The following is a 15,294-nucleotide window of genomic DNA, read 5'->3' on the forward strand; positions in this document are numbered from 1 at the left end:
ACTGAGTCGCTGCTTAGACAGGGCTGGGGAGCCCCATCTTATTGGAACGTGACCCTCAGCTGCCTAGGGTCTCACCATTGAGCTCAGCCTGACTTTCTTGATGGCCCTTGTGTGCTGCTTGAGGCCTCGTCTTGGGCCCAAACCAGGATGGTGTCCCGACCCTCCCGACTTTGAGGCTCATCCTTCCAGAGTGTCCCAAGGCCCCACTCACTCTCTGCTCAGGCTGGTCAGGAACCTGGGTATTGAGAAATCTCTCCACGCTGGGTCTCTCTGACTCCTGCCACCACGTAGCCCCTGAGGCCGGACCCTGTGTCTGGGGGGCGGGGTCCTCCCTTGCCATTTGGGAGGGGGGCAAATGCCAGTTGTACCCTGGATGACACAGGGGCTTTTGGTATTTGGGGAACCATGTCATAAGTTGGGGGTGTTCTCCCTCATCAGATGATCTGTTCCAGCTGGGGGATGTCACTTCATGAGGGGTAGCGTCAGCCGTCGGCTAGAAGGTTCATTAGAGAAGCCGCTGACACTGAGAGGGAGGCAATGAAGAATAATGATGATGAATGTGGGCGAGCGGAACCATACATCTTCTCATGGCGCCGTCCCCACGCGAGGCTGCTGCATAAAACTGCTCAGCTCCTCGCCTCTGGCGGCCTAGTTGGGGCTCATCAAAGTAATTAGGATTGCTGTGGGGGAGGGGTGGTGCTTTGTGTGTCCCTCACCCTCTGACCTTAGGCTGCTGCCCACCGTGTAGCAGGCAGAAGGGAAGAGGGAGGAAGGGTGAGGGGATCAGCTTTTTCTTAAAGGCCAGGTTCTTGAGGTCAGGAAGCCTGGCTGCTGGGTGGGCTGCTTTGGTGGGAAGGGGGGGTGTAGTTAGACCCTCCAGGTGTGAAAGGGCATCCTAGGTGGGGGGCGTATTTCTAAGGGAGGAGATGAAGGGTCTGTGCTGACTTCACGTGCTGACTTCACGGAGGTGTGAGGACTCCTAGAACCTTCCGGAGCAGGCCCTCAGGGGATGGGTGAGGCCCAGGAGAGGAGGGCTCACTGGGCCAGTGGCAGAGCCAGGACATGAAGGGGGCCTCTGACTTGGGTGGGCTGAGGGAGCTCTTTCTCTCCTCGTGGGATACGGGTCCCTGTCCCCGACAGGAGTTCTCAGTGACCCTCAATGGTCAGTCAATCGATTACCAATCACACGGGCAGCATGCCCTTGGACATCACCAGACAACAGGGGGGAGACTGGTGAGGAAGCCCAAAGGGCTGCAGAAGCCCCGGGGGGCGAAGAAAGATAGAGGAGAGACCAAGGGGCTTCAGGAAGGAGAGTCTGGCCTATCCTCTCAGTCCCCAGAGCCTCAGGCTATCTTTCTGCTGTGGCCAGAGAAAGTGCCACTGGGACCCCTACATCCTGATGGCCAACCCTCACAGTGGAGGTCTCTGGGCAAGGCACTCTTTGTCCCACTTTATAGATAAGGAAACTGTGTCTCAGAGAGGTTGAGTGACTTGCCCCAGGTCACACAGCTGGTAAGTGGTAAAGTCAGAATTCACCCAGTATCAGGCTATAAGAAGCACTCTCAGTGAATCCTATAAAAACATGTCTTTATGTCCCCACCCCCACCTCTACTGGAGAGCCTGATTCAAAAGAAGTGTCAAGAATTGTGGGAGAACAAATAAATGAAGAATAAACAGAAAATGATGAATGAAACCTGCTGTACTGGGTGCCTTCTGCACGTGCCGCAGCCTGTCTCTCCTGAAGGGGCTCTAAGCCCTCCCACGTTGCAGGGGTCTGGGGAGGTGGGGGAGGGGAGGCGTGGGGCTGTGGTGAAGGCAGCCGGTGGTTCCCACCTGAGGCCCCAGGTCCCACACGCTTCCTCACAGGCTTCCCAGGCTTCGGCCCTCACCCTCTGGCCAGGGCAGGCCTGAGCATTACCATCAGGGGAGGCCCAGGGCTGCTGGGGCTGGGGAGCTTTCCAGCCTAAACGGGAGAGCAGAGGGCCCTGCCAAACCCCAGCGTCCATTGGCTTCTGCCTGCCCCTCAGGCAGCGGGGGTGAGCTCCTGTGTGTTCCACCGGCTCTTCAGACTTAATGAAAAATTTAGAAAGTTCGGGGCACTTCAAAGCAGTGAGTAAGCAGAGGTATCTGCTAACAGGGGGAGGGTCCCTGTCCAGCACCAAATGGCCAGGGCAGGGAGGAGCAAGGCTTGTGTGACCTGCCCCCCAACCCCCACCCCGCGGGGCAGCTGAGCCTTTCCTTGCTGCAGGCCACTTACACGCAGTCCTGGAGCCTGAGATGCAGGGCAACTGTGGGTGGGAGCTGGGAATGGGTGGATGTCCCCAAGCCGGGGTCCCCACAAGGAACACCAACTCCAGGCTGGGTTGGAGTCCCTCACCAACACACGGTGGCGGATGGGCCAGTGAAGCTGCTCCGTGGATGGTCTCCAGTTCTCTTCCAGCTGAGACATATGGAGCAGCCAAAGAATCCATTCTAGGAGGTGGGGCTGCAGGAGGGAAACTGAGGCAGGAAGGGGCCCAGCTTTACAATTCTGCCCCAGGCAGGTGGGCAGAATCCTGATTCCTTGCTGGAGAGGACACAGAGGGAGTGGGAGAGAACTGGGCCCTTTGGGTCGTTCAAGGCACCATCAGGTGAGCCCTGAGCCAGCTCCCCCCGGCACAGCCCTGCCCTCGGCCCTATGTCCAATTTGTCCGAGAAGTATTTATTTTACAAAAGGATTCATTTCCAAGTCCCCTGGCCTGTTACAAGAGTGGATTTCCTACAAGTCACTCATTGAGAGAAATCCCATTGCAGATTATTTTGTAGGAGGACTCCCTTTGTCAAGCGGGTGATCATCCCCGGCCTGTCTTCTGGGGGGGCCCGACTTCTCCCGAGTGTGCGGAAGGACCGTCTGCAGCGATGCCCAGCCTTGCACCCAGGAGAGACAACAGCACAGCGGTGGGCGTGGGTGCACCTGGGAATTAGAGGACCTGGCTCCCACCCTCAGATGACTTTTGATTTTAAAATGCCATAACAAGGCCGTTTGTGTGACCTCGTCTGTGCTCACGAGCGCTCCAGGGAGCCTCGGATGCCTCCCGGTTACAGAGAAGCAGTGCGCATTCTCCGTCCACAGGCGGGAAACCGAGGCACCAGGAGGGCCAGCGCCTGCCCCGAGGTCACACGGCGACCTAGCTAGGTTTTCTGACTGGTGGCCTCTGGAGGTTCGGGCCCGCCACAGGGACTGCGCGATCGTCCCCGCAGAGAAGACGCGCGCGCGCACACGCCCCGGCCGCGCCTCCGCCCGCAGCTCCCGGCCGCCCTGCTCCTGCGCCGGGGTGGCCGGCCGGGCGCGGACCCTCGGTCCCCCCGCCCGGGCCTGGGTCCCGCGCTGGCGGGGTCCCGGCGGGTCCCGGCGGGTCCCGGCGGCCCGGGCGCGGGAGGACGAGGGGCCGGGCCCGGGCGCCCTCTGGTGGCCGCCGCGCGGAGCGGGAGCCCGGAGTCCCCGGGCGCAGCCGGGCGGGGGCGACAGCGGCGGGGACCCCGCGCGCGGGGGTATCCGGGCCTCGCGGCCGCGTTTCCTTGCCTACAAAAAGGAAGCACGTTTGTGGTAAAACCGAACTTCTGTAAAATCAACAAAACCGACAGGCCACCTGGTCTATAAAAGGAGAGGGAGGCGCCCTGGGGCCCCGGGACCCGCGGGAGGCGCGCGGGGGCGGCACCGGCCGGAAAGGGCGACTATTGTTACGGCGCGCGCTCCGCTCCAGGGCCCCGCCCGGCCGGGCCGGGGGGGCGGCGATCGGGGGAGGGAGAGGAGGAGTCCCCCGGCCCGGCCCCCTTTGTCCGCCGCCGCAGCCCCGCCCCGGGTCCTCGCCGCCCGCCGCCGCCCGCAGGGCCGGTCCCGCCGCCTCCCGCGCCTCAACATCGCGGGCGGTTGTCACTGGCCGTCCCTTCGGCCAAGAAAACCCTCACCAGGAGGGACGTGTCTGGCTGCAGGTCACACAGCACAGCCGGGACCCGAACTCAGGTCTGCGGGGGCCCCGCGGGCCCAAGTGCACCCCCCCAGGCCACCCGCGCGCCCCTCTCCCGGGGGGCTGAGCCCGGAGGTCGAGGAAGGGCCGCCTCAGTCGCTGCGGGGGAGGCGGTTGGCTGGATGACTCCCCAGCACCTCCTGGTTTTGAAAAATCGCCCTCATTTGCAGAGCCCTGTGAGAGCGCCGCTTTCTGGACTGTGACATCAGCACCGAGGGAGGATGTTTTGCTGCTGCTGCTGCTGGAGATTCATTCCCGTCTGCTAGGGGCTGACCTGAGAAGACAGGCGCTCCTGTGAGGGTCGGGGGGCTGCGAGCCAGGCAGGGAAGGGGAGGGGAGGGCAGGGGAGGGGAGGGGAGGACTCGCGAGCCGTGCCTTCCAGTCCAGGGGCAGACGCAGCACAGACACGGCGCACACGGGGAGCAACAGGGGGCGGTGCGTCCAGGAGTGGAAGCCAGTGCTGCTGGAAGACCCCAGAGGAAGGGGAGCTGGGGGGCGGGTTAGGGAGCCCCGCCCAGGCCTCCAGAACCGGGCACATGGTCAGTGCTCAGTAAAGAAATATCTATCTATTGCAGGATGGAGGTGGGACTGAAGCTGTGTGGGCTCTGGCTGAGCAGAGAGGACTGAAAAGATCTGAGGGGATTGTTTTGAGCCTGGCAGGAGCCCAGGGCTTTACTGGGCAGCAAGGAACCACCTGGTGGAGCGGAGGCTCCAGGCTGTGTGACGGTTGGAGAGATGGTTGGCCAGGTGCGGATGAGGTGGAGGAGGGTCTGAGGGCTGGCCGAGGGCACCAGGGGGTAGTGAGGGCCCCTGTGAAGTGGCCTCTCCGAGGGTGGGGTGGAGACCAGGGGAAATGAGCCCTTGAGCTTGTAAAGGTGACAGTTTACTGCGGGAAGCGCAAACAACACATGGCCGGAAAATGTGTGCCCCGGCGGCCCTCTTCTCCCAGCTCCCCCTGCAGGTGCTCCCTGGTGGTGACTGTGGTCTGCCTCCAGGTGAGGCGCTGCCAGGCCCAGAATGGCTCAAGTGGAAGCTCCCCAAGACTCTTAGGTCCCTACCTACCTGGAAAAGCCAGCAGAATCGCCTCCCGGGCTTGTGGGAGCTACCTTTAGAACGTCACATGCCCTGACTCAACGTCTGGGTCCTGATACGACTTCTGGCTCTGCCAGCAGCCCCTCGCTACGTGGGCCACAGGTCATTGCACTGATCAGGTGTCCCTCACACAGTTACTTACCTGGGACACTTGAAAGGGACCCTTTGGAAGGGACTGGGCCCAATCCAAACCAACCCTGGTGACCTTAAGCAGAGAAGGAGTTATTGGAAGGGTACTAGGGAGCTCGAGGAGCTGCCTGGAGTCGGAGGAACAGGGCTCAGAAAACAAAGAGGGACCAAAGGAGTCTGGAGGGTCCCCGCCACTACCAGGCCCCTGGCAGGACGTGGCCCCTGGCGCTGTCACTCAGCTGTAACGATGGGGTTGCCGGAGCGCCGGACACGGCAGCGGTGAAGGAGGGCTGATGTCCCTGCATCTCTGCCTCACCTGCTCCAGGGGGCGCTCCCACGGCCCAAGCCGGCGTCGGGGCTCTGCACCCCAGCTGCCCACAGAAGGAGGGAAGATAGCTGGCCCCTTTAGCCTCTGAAGTGGAGGAAAGGCCCTCCCTCCCGTGAGGACTCACATGATGGGGATTGCCCCCGGCTAGGAAGGCGGTGTGGACGCTGGACGGCCCATCAAGTCTTCAGCGCTGGGAGCCGCGAAGGGCCTTCGACGGGAGCAGCAGGACCACACGGGCTTCCGAAGGGCCCCCTGCCGGAATGATGCCGTGGGGAGGGCCGGCAGCCACAGCCAGAGCTGAGCTTCAGGTACGCGGGGAAGCCGCTGCAGAGGGCTGAGAAGGGTCAGGACGGAGAGGAGCGGAGCCCCTGGGGAGCCCGGGGGCCCAGGAAGGGGCGGGTGGATCAGAAGGCCAGGGCTGCGCTCCGTGAGGCATCTGGGGTGCGGCCGGGACTCAGATACCGGCAACAGGAGCTGTTTGTTTAATTCACCTTTTGTCTTAAACACTTAAGAAGATTTATGGTAAGGGCGTGTCAGAGAAAAGGCCTGCTTCGCCTTCACCCTCCCCATCCGTCCCTCCCCAGGGGCAGTGTTCTGAGCAGCCCCCCACGTGTTCACACTTAAGCGTAAACAATAGGTCGGGTTTGGGTTTGTTTCTTTTAGTAACTGGAATCACGCCGTATATATTGTTCTTTAATATGCTCGTTGGAGACGTTTCCAGTCCAGCACACTCCTTTATCCGTTACAGCACATTCCAGAGAATCAGTGTTCACCATCCTGATGGACATTTGGGTTGTTGCATTCTGCTCTGATATAATGATGCCCACTTTTGTGCACAAATAGAAGTCCAGGGGCCGGCAGGCGAGGGGAAGTCTCAGTTTGAGTCCCTGCTGATCTGAGGTGAAGGTGTGTGGACCTGGTGTGGGGCAGACCGTGGGCAGCGCACGCTGAGCCGGTGGAGAGCGGCTGGACTGTGGATTTGGGACTCACAAGTCCAGAGGCACAGAGTATGACCAGGTGAGGTTTGCTTCTGGGCCACAGAAAGGGCTGCGGTCCACGCGGGCCCAGACGTGTCCACTAGATGGCGCCAAAGCCAGTAAGATGAGGCCCAGGCCTGCGAAGCCCCCGCTGCTGCAGGGGGCGTGGTCCCAGGGTCTGGTGAGGATTCTCCTAGGCCGCCGGCTGTCTCACTTCAACACCTGGGAGGCTGTGCCGTGGGGGTGGGGCGACCACGAATCGTTCTACAGGTTGAGCCCTGGCCAAGGCCTCTGGCCAAGGTGGGGGCTGAAATTCAGGCTGTGGGACTGGCCCTGACAGCCCAGGCGAGGGGTGGCTTTCTTCTAATCACACAAGTTCAGAAAGTGTTTGCAGAGGCTGGGGTGGGGGGAAAACTATAGCGAGACAGCCCCGCGCTCCATATTGCCAGGACCTGCAGAGGAACCCAGCTCCTGCAGAAAATACAGGATCAGAGAAGATGGGACCAGAGTTCTCCATGCTGGGCACTGAAGGCTCCATGATGGCTCTGGGAGGGTCCCTCTCCCCAAAGGAGCGCGCCGTCAGGTAGTGGAAATAAACACTGGACAAACTGCAGTCTGGGCACTGATGGTCAATTTGGAATCAACTTGGGTGATGTGAGGTGCTTTGAAACGGCCCTCATCCGGCTAAGGGACGGTTGTGGTCCTTATCACTATTTCTTCAGGAAAGCGTCAAAGCAACAGAAGCAGAATTTCCCTCCCTCCCTCCCTCTGTCTCTCCCACCCCTCACTGTCCCTAAGTTCAGAGACCACGGCCACCCACTCAAAGCAGTGCCCAGGCCTGTTCCTCTCCCACCCTCAGACGCTGTCCCAGGCTCCCAGGACTGGAGCTCAGGCCTGACTTTCTTAAATTAATGAATTTGCAGAGAAACATTAGCCCTCAGCCCAAGTTCCCAGCACACCATAGGTGCTGGATGAACTTTGTGGAGGAGGAGGAAGGAAGAAGGAGGAAGAATGGACTCTGGCTGATTAAAGTTCCCATCCCTTAATTATCTGTCCTGGGGCAAGAGACATGCTGTGGCCGAGTGGATTTCCCAAAGATGGGTGCACCATCTTGTGGGTGAGCATCTCCCACAGCAGGGGGTGTGAGGTCAACACCCCTCCACGGAGTGTGGGGTCCGTTTCCTCCCCTGGAATCTAGGGAGCCTGTGACTGTTTTGGAAGTGATGTTCCATGATGATCAAGTTCCCGCCTGGCATTCTCACTTGGGACATGTCCCCTGGGAGCCCTGAGGGACGTGTAGAAGTCCGTCGAGCCTGAAGCTGCCAGGCTGGAGGGACACATATAGCTAGAGATGCCGCCAGTCTCAGCTGGTTGAGTCGTCTCAGCACTGGTGCTGGACTTAGCAGTGAGCGAACCTTCTGGTGACTCTCCACCCCATCACTGAGCTGCCCCCTAAGGCAGAGTGGAGCGGAGATGGGCCGGCCCTACTCAAATTGCAGATTCATTAACAAAGTAGTATTGCTCTAGGTCACTCCATTCTGGGGGTGGTGGTGGTTCACAGCATCAGATAATGAAACACAAGACCTGAAGCTAGGGGTGACCAACCATCCCGGGCTTGCTTGGGACCGAAAGGTTTCTGGGACTCAAGACTTCTAAAACTGGGAGAGTCCTGGGCACACGGGGACAGTTAGTCAAAGCAGCAGTTCTTAAACTTTACTGTGCATCAGAACACCTGGGGACTTACTGAAACACAGATGGCTGGGCCTGACCCCCCGAGTCCCCATGAGTGGGTCTAGCGTGTGGTCCAATAATTTGCACTTCTAACAAGTCCCCAGATGCTATTGCTGCTGCTGATTGGAGCTCAAACTTCCAGAAGGACTGGCCTGAATGAGGGGCTGAATTGGGGACCTGCAGATTCCTATTTATTGTGTGTCCCAGTGCTTCATTCTATGTCTGACCCAGCAGCGTGGCAGGAAGTGGAGGGGTCAAGGTCCTCTGGCTGACAATCAGGAGAAACCACATCTTCCTGGCAGGTGGCTGGGCACTATGGAAACAAGGCTGAGCCCAGAAGTGCCCAGCCTCCCTGGCACCTGCTTCCCAGAGGGAACCTCAGCCCCAGGGGAGGAGCGAAGTGAATAAACACACTCAGAGAGCAGAGATCAGCCCTTGGCCAGGGAGGGGCACCTGCGTAGCCCCACCCCTCAGGAGCAACCCAGAGCAACCTCAGGACCAAGCCTTCTGGGAAAGGAAATCACTCACCTCCCAGGGCCCCTGGCTTCCGAGCTGGGGGGACCTTTGCAATCATCGGGCCTTTTCCTCCTCTTTTAACAGGGGAGGAAGGGTCTGTGAGTTGACATGACTTGCCAAGACCACCCATCGAGAATGAGGCACAGTGAGAATGTCCTCCCCTTCCAGCCACCTTCCTGGGTCCTGCCTCCTCCCTCAGACTGTGTCCCCCCAGCTCAGCCTGGAATGCCACCGCTCTCCTCATGCTCCTAACTCCACTTTGTCCCGCAGCTGTGAGCCCTCAGCCCCCACGGGCCCTCCACATCTTGGGTGTCTCGGTCCACATCAGTGCTAGCCACTGCGACCTGCAGGCCTGAGCAAAGATAGAGATGGCGTCTGCCTTACTGTGCGACACCAAGCCCAGTCGTACCCCAACTTCCGTGTTAGAACTGCAGATTCCTGGCCGCACCCCCGAGAGTCTGATTCCATAGGTCTGAGATGGGCCCAGGCCCTGACATTTTCAACAAGAGCCCTGGTGATTTGGCTGCATGCAGCATTGGCCACACTCTAAGAAAAACCTGCCTGGTGCCATCTTCCACAGAAGCTACGCAGGACGAGGTGATGAAGTGACAGAAACCCAACTCAAATGGGCGTGGGAGGAAGGGGGAATGTATTGGTTCTGAAAGCCAGCTGTGGACAAAGCAGAGCACGGGTATTACCGGGCCTCGAGGACAGAGGGAGCCGAGGCCTGGAATGTGTTCTCTTGTCTCGGGTGGCTAATTTCTCCAGCCAGCTGGAAGCAGTCACCCACAGGCTACATCTTCCATCAAAGAATTGACTCACTGTCTCCCAAATTAAGAAATTCTGGGGGAGGGCTGCCTGGGTCAGGTGCTTCTCCCTGGACTAATGAACTTCGATCAGGTGGGTGGGGCCTACATGGGCCCCAGTAGCCCAGTCCTGGGTCAGTACTACTCAGGGTCTGAGGGAGGAAGGCCACACAGATTCTTAATTCTATCTGTGGAGGCTGCTCCCAACCACTGAGGCTCTGCGCAGGAGACGTGGTGTGGGAACCAGCGTCCAAGATGGCCCCATGATTCTTGTCTCTTGGTATTCATGTCTCTACATAGTCCCTTCCACACTGAACAAGGTTGACCTGTGTAACCAATAAGATATTGCAGAAGTGATGGAGGGTCTTCTAGGTGAGGCCATAAGAAACATTGCAGCTTCTTCCTTACTCACTCTTGCGTCCCTGGCTCTGGGGGAAGCCAGAAGCCATGTTGTGAGGACACTCAATCAGCCCTATGGAGCAGGGCTAGGATGAGGGTGAGGTGAAGCATTTGCCTCCTGTGCAAAATTTAAGGGAATGCCCCAAGAGTCAGTCATCTAGATATTTTAATGCAATATTTAAAAAATAAAAATTCATGCAAAAAAAAAATCCATGATGAAAAAAACATCAAAATTTTAAATAAAGACAGGCTCAGTAACAGTACCATGCTGAACCATACTGGAGCCTGAAGCAAAAGGAAAATTCGGTAAAACTGAGTGCAGGTACAGGAGCCCGCCAGGCGTGCGGGAGGTTGCTGTCCCAGGGCTAAAGATCTAGTGACACTCATGCCCCTCACAAGTGACCGGATAGGAAAAAGAATGCATGTGTCATCTTCTGGCTCCAGGAAGAAGGCAGGCTAGCAGTGCCTTACCCTCTATCAGGACAAGGGTGGCCGAGCTGGCGTGTCCACGCAGCCCAGCTCCTTCCAGCAGAACCGGAGCAGGCCAGTTCCGGGTCTCTGGGCTGATGACGATACTGAATAATCATAACCCCACTGTGGAATGCTTATCATGGGCCAGACCCTCTGCCAGGTGCTCTTCAGAAACACTCCCCAGAACACCTCCTGAAACAGGTTCTGATATTTTCACAATTTTACAGACGAGGAAACGAAAGTACAGAGGGTAGCTTGCCCAAGTTTTCAGAGAGTGAGTGGTGAGTCGGGATTTGACTCAGGTTTCGAAACCACCATCGTAATTACATTTGGGGTCTGGAGTCAGCCAGCCGCCAGTGTGAATCTCCGCCCTGCCAAGCGTTTGCTGTCTGTACTGGGTAAATCGCTTGACCTCTCTGAGGCTGTGTTCACCTCTGTAAAGTGGGGATAATAAATGAGAGCCTGTTTAAAGCACTTAGCACCATAGTCGGTACAAAGTAAATAAAGGCCCAGCATTAGCCATTCTTCTTCTTCTCTCCGGTGGAAATGAACTCAAGGTGGTGGCTTCCGCTCACGGACAGACTCCCTTATCGTCGTCCTCCTCTTACTGGCTTGGATAACCACCCTCCCTCACTCCGCAGGGTTCCCTTGGCCTCTCATGGGGTTGTACCTACTCTCCAGCCCTCACACAATCAAGCTCACAAAATCCAGGAGACGCTGGGGAGAAACTGGGGCAGGGTTGGGGAAGAGGGACAGGGAAGTGAGCCAGGCCCGGAGAGGGCGTTCCCCCTGGGCTGGGGTCCCCTAAGAGCCTCAAGCAAGCTAACCCATGGCTCCAGCCCTGACTCACAAGGCCACCTTCCAGAGCAGATATGGGTGAGCGCAGAGCGACCCCTGGGTCTTCTTGCCTCACCCCCCAGGTGGCCACCCCGGCTGACCCCAGAGGCCTCTGGGTGGAAATGAAGACCAAGAACAGGGCAGGCCGGGACCTGCATGGGATACTGACTTGAGGGGACAGAGGAACCACCTCTGCCCTTTCTTCCCCGTCGCCTCCCCAAATTCATGCTCATACAGCAGCTCCGTGGGCACAGGCTGAGGCCCACCCAGGTGTGTGCACTGGTGTGCAGGCGGCGGGGAGCGCGGCTCCCGTCGGGCGCTACTGCCCCTCAGCCAGACCATCCAGCAGACCCCTCACGGCTTCCCAAGCGTCTGCCAAGTCTTCTGAAAAGACTGGCTCTCTTCTCTTCTTGGCCTTCTGCCGCCTCCCTTCCTGGGAAGGGGACAGCCCTCGTCCCATTGTGAATCTCCCCATGCTGTGACATAAACTGCAGAGACACGCACATGTAGACAGCCCTGCGCCCCAGGCCTCACTGGATTCTTGGGTCCAGTCTGCGGTGGACAGGCACAGGTAAGACCCAATTTGGTTCCAATGTCTGGGCTACGGTAGGAGGCCATGGAGGGACAGGGGCAGCAGAGGGGTTCCCAGAACCTTCGTGGAGGGAGGACAGAGTCCTGAAGGTCAAGAAGAGTTAGCCGGGGGAAGTAGAGGCGTTCCCCGGATGAAGGGCCCTGAGGGTAACTCTGAGGAATTCTGGAGGCAAGTGGGGAGCAGTGAGAGAGAGTGGGGAGGATGTTGGTGAGCTTTGTAATTAGCCCTGCTTTCACATTGTGCCTTTTGTCTTGAATCCTCTGAGGATCCAAAGGGTTTTAAGCCGAGGAGGGACACGATTAGATCTGCCTTTCGCAAAGCTCCCTGGCTACGCTGCAGAGAATGGATGGATGGTGGGAGGCCGGGCAGCAGAGAACTGGCGATGGAGAACTGGTGATGGCCTGGCGGAGGGAGAGCAGCCGCTGTGGGAGATAGCTGGGAGGTGAGGGTCGACAGGACTTGAGGGCCGATGAGGAGAGTCTCAAGGGGACGCCATTCACTGACGGGCGGGATTCAGGTGGGCAGGTTTGGGGAAGTTTTGGACACGCCATGGAGGTGCCAGGGGGACTCCACAGCAGAATCCAGTAGGTACCAGGATAGGACGTGTGGCTGGGGCTTCTCTCGACCACTGTGAGCAGGAGCGGCAGCCCCATTATGTCAGTAAGTACATCACTCAACCCTCTTCCCCAACATCGGTGGGGCGACTTACCTTCCCCTCCTGCTCCCATGGGTGTCTCCTCCCATGTGACTAAGACCCCCTGAACATACTCAGTTTAAAAGGTGATGCTGGTTGGCGTGGGCGCCATGGTCTCCAGTGGAGAACCCCAAAGGACTCACACCGCTCAGGGCCCCGCCACGTCAGGTGGGGTGACCCTCGGTGTGAACTGTGGCCCAGCAGTCCTCTGCAAACGGGCACTCAGGACAGGTCCCGTCTCCTGTCAGCGCTCTCTCCAAAACTGATCCTGAGTTCAATCCCCATCTTCACTGCACAACCCTCACCCTAGTTCAAGCCCCACGGCCTCACCTGGACCACGGCTGGGCCTCCTAACTGGTCTGCTTCTGCTCTTCTCCCCCACTGTCGATGCAACCAGAGAAATCTCTTCAAAAGGATAAACCAGGTCGTGTCCCTCTCCCCCGTTAACACCCTCTGGGCCATGACTCCCCACTGCACCTGGAATAGAACCTAAACCATTGCCCGGCCCACAAAGCCCTATGACATTTGTCCCTGCCTTCTCTGATCTCATGCCCACATGCCCACCACTCTCCCTGACTCGCACTTCCCGCTGCACTGGCCATCTTTCTTCACACACACAAAATCTGCTCCTACGGCAGGGCCTTTGCACTTGCTGTTCCCTCCCTGGAAGGCTCTGCCCCCAGATCTGCACGGGGCTAAGGTCATTCAGGCCGCAGACACAACATCCGCTCTGAGCAGCTCTCTGGGGCTCTCAAGCTAAGTTAGTGGCCCCAGCGCAGTACTGCATCACCTTCTTTGACTTTCTTCATGGCTCCTTCATTACCTGACATTTCTTTCCCTTGTTTACTTGGCCTGACAGACAGCAGGGCCCTACTGGCCTCGATGTCCCACGACCACCAGCGCCGGGCACTGGGAGAGCAGGTGCGCTGAGGGCTGTAGAGCCCCTGGCTCAAGCTGCTTCCTGACCCAGGCGTCTGGTGACACCCGTCCCTGAAGATAGCACCTAGTGACAAGCGTCAGGCTGAGGGGGAGAGAGATGACCCCGTGTCACCCTCGGCGATGGACTGGCTCCCGACACTGACCCCTGTGCACACACCGCCAATCTGCTCCCGCAGTCGGTGGCCGGGTCAGTCCACCCTAGGGCCAGCCTTTCTCCAGCCCCTCTCTCCTCCCCCAGGGCTGAAGTCCACTCCGCTTCCTGCTCCGGGGACACGACGCTCCTTTTAGGGAAGCACGCACTCCTGACTGCAGTCTGGAGCTGGGCGGGCGGTGAAGACAGGAGCTGGAGGAGGGGTGAGGTCATCCGGAGCAGAGCAGCGAGCACTCACTTCCTCCGTCAGTCCTCTGAGAAGGGGCTGAAAGCTGAGCAAAAGGCCCGTGTGTCTCAATCTCGCATACACGTTTGCAGGGGGTCCCTGTGCCACCATAGCCTGTCCACGGGCTCCAAAGACCAAGCCAGGAGCCTCCCCCTCCCCTGGATGCTCTAAACTGCCCGCACCGTTTGCCATCACTGGTTGCTGAAGGCGTTCTACACACAAGACCTTGTTCACCCCCTAAGAGTGCCCCGGGCGGGGGAGGGTCTCCCGTTTCCTGGACTGCAAGAGGAAGCCCGTCAACCAGCATGCATGCCTCCCTGGCACCGGGGGTGTGGGGAGAATCCTAGGAACACCGGCCTTTAGGAAGCAGACAGAGAGGGTGGAGGAGTGCCCAGAGGTGCAGCAGGAAATCAGGAGAGGGCGCTGGAGGCCAGTGGAGTAAAGAATTTCAAGAAGGAAATAGCAGTGTCAAATATTGCAAAGCAGCCCAGGATGCAAAGGTGTCAACCAGAGATTGCTGGCGACCTTTGGAGGGAAGAGGAGCCAGCCTAGTGTTGGGACAGTAGAGACAAGCAGCCTAGGACTTCTTGCTGAGCAGCTGGCGTGTGTAATGGAAAGGAGATGGGGCAAAAGCTAACGGAGGCCGGGCTCAGGAGACAGGAGCTTCTCCCCTTTTATTTATTTGTTTCCCCAAAGCCCCAGTAGATAGTTGTATGTCATAGTTGCACATCCTTCTAGTTGCTGTATGTGGGACGAGGCCTCAGCATGGCCGGAGAAGCGGTGCATCGGTGCGCGCCCGGGATCCGAACCCAGGCCGCCAGTAGCAGAGCAGGCACACTTAACCGCCAAGCCACGGGGCCGGCCCAGCTTCTCCCTTTTAAGATGAAGCTTGAGCATGCTCACACGCTGAAGGCAGAGGACCAGGCCGGGAAGAGGACCTAAATGATGTGTGGACGACTTAGGGACAGGGGGTGGGATGGGAGTGGGGGACGCAAGGCCAGCCGAGGGGAGCAGGATGCAGGGTGGAGGTAAGGGCCTTCTCACTTGTGGGAGCTGGGGACAAGAGACAGGCCTGTGATGGCAGCTGTAGGGCAGCGAGGGGCGTGCAAGGCTGCAGAAGGACGCCGAGTAGCCTATGGCCACATGACCTGGCCAGTACCCCCGGGAGAGAGCGGGGACTTCCTCTCCAGCAGCACTTGCCAGCCTAAGTGTACAGACAGACTCGAGGGTTCTGTTTTTCCCCTCGTCCCGCAAACCTTCCTTTCTGGAAGCAGCGGTCTCGTCCCCACTTTGTTAGTAGAGTGGCTCCATGAGACCCAGTTTTAATAAAACACGTGGATCACAGAAGAAAACTGTTCCATAAAAGCCAATAAGAAACTGGCAAACAAATGAAAAGAGG

The 15,294-nt window shown here is 58.6% G+C and overlaps 1 long non-coding RNA gene across 1 annotated transcript; it reads left to right on the forward strand.

Annotated features, from left to right (window-relative positions):
* Positions 1-3,850: 3,850 nt before the first annotated feature.
* Positions 3,851-12,457, forward strand: LOC147912367 (uncharacterized). The gene is made up of 6 exons (XR_015550026.1): positions 3,851-4,003; positions 4,178-4,301; positions 4,583-4,754; positions 5,705-5,864; positions 6,400-6,573; positions 6,983-12,457. It is a non-coding gene; the product is annotated as an uncharacterized LOC147912367 (long non-coding RNA).
* The last annotated feature ends 2,837 nt before the right edge of the window (positions 12,458-15,294 follow it).

The sequence above is a fragment of the Ceratotherium simum genome, chromosome 36 (genome assembly GCF_057802395.1).
Source record: "Ceratotherium simum simum isolate JZ-2026a chromosome 36, ASM5780239v1, whole genome shotgun sequence".
Taxonomy (NCBI): domain Eukaryota; kingdom Metazoa; phylum Chordata; class Mammalia; order Perissodactyla; family Rhinocerotidae; genus Ceratotherium; species Ceratotherium simum.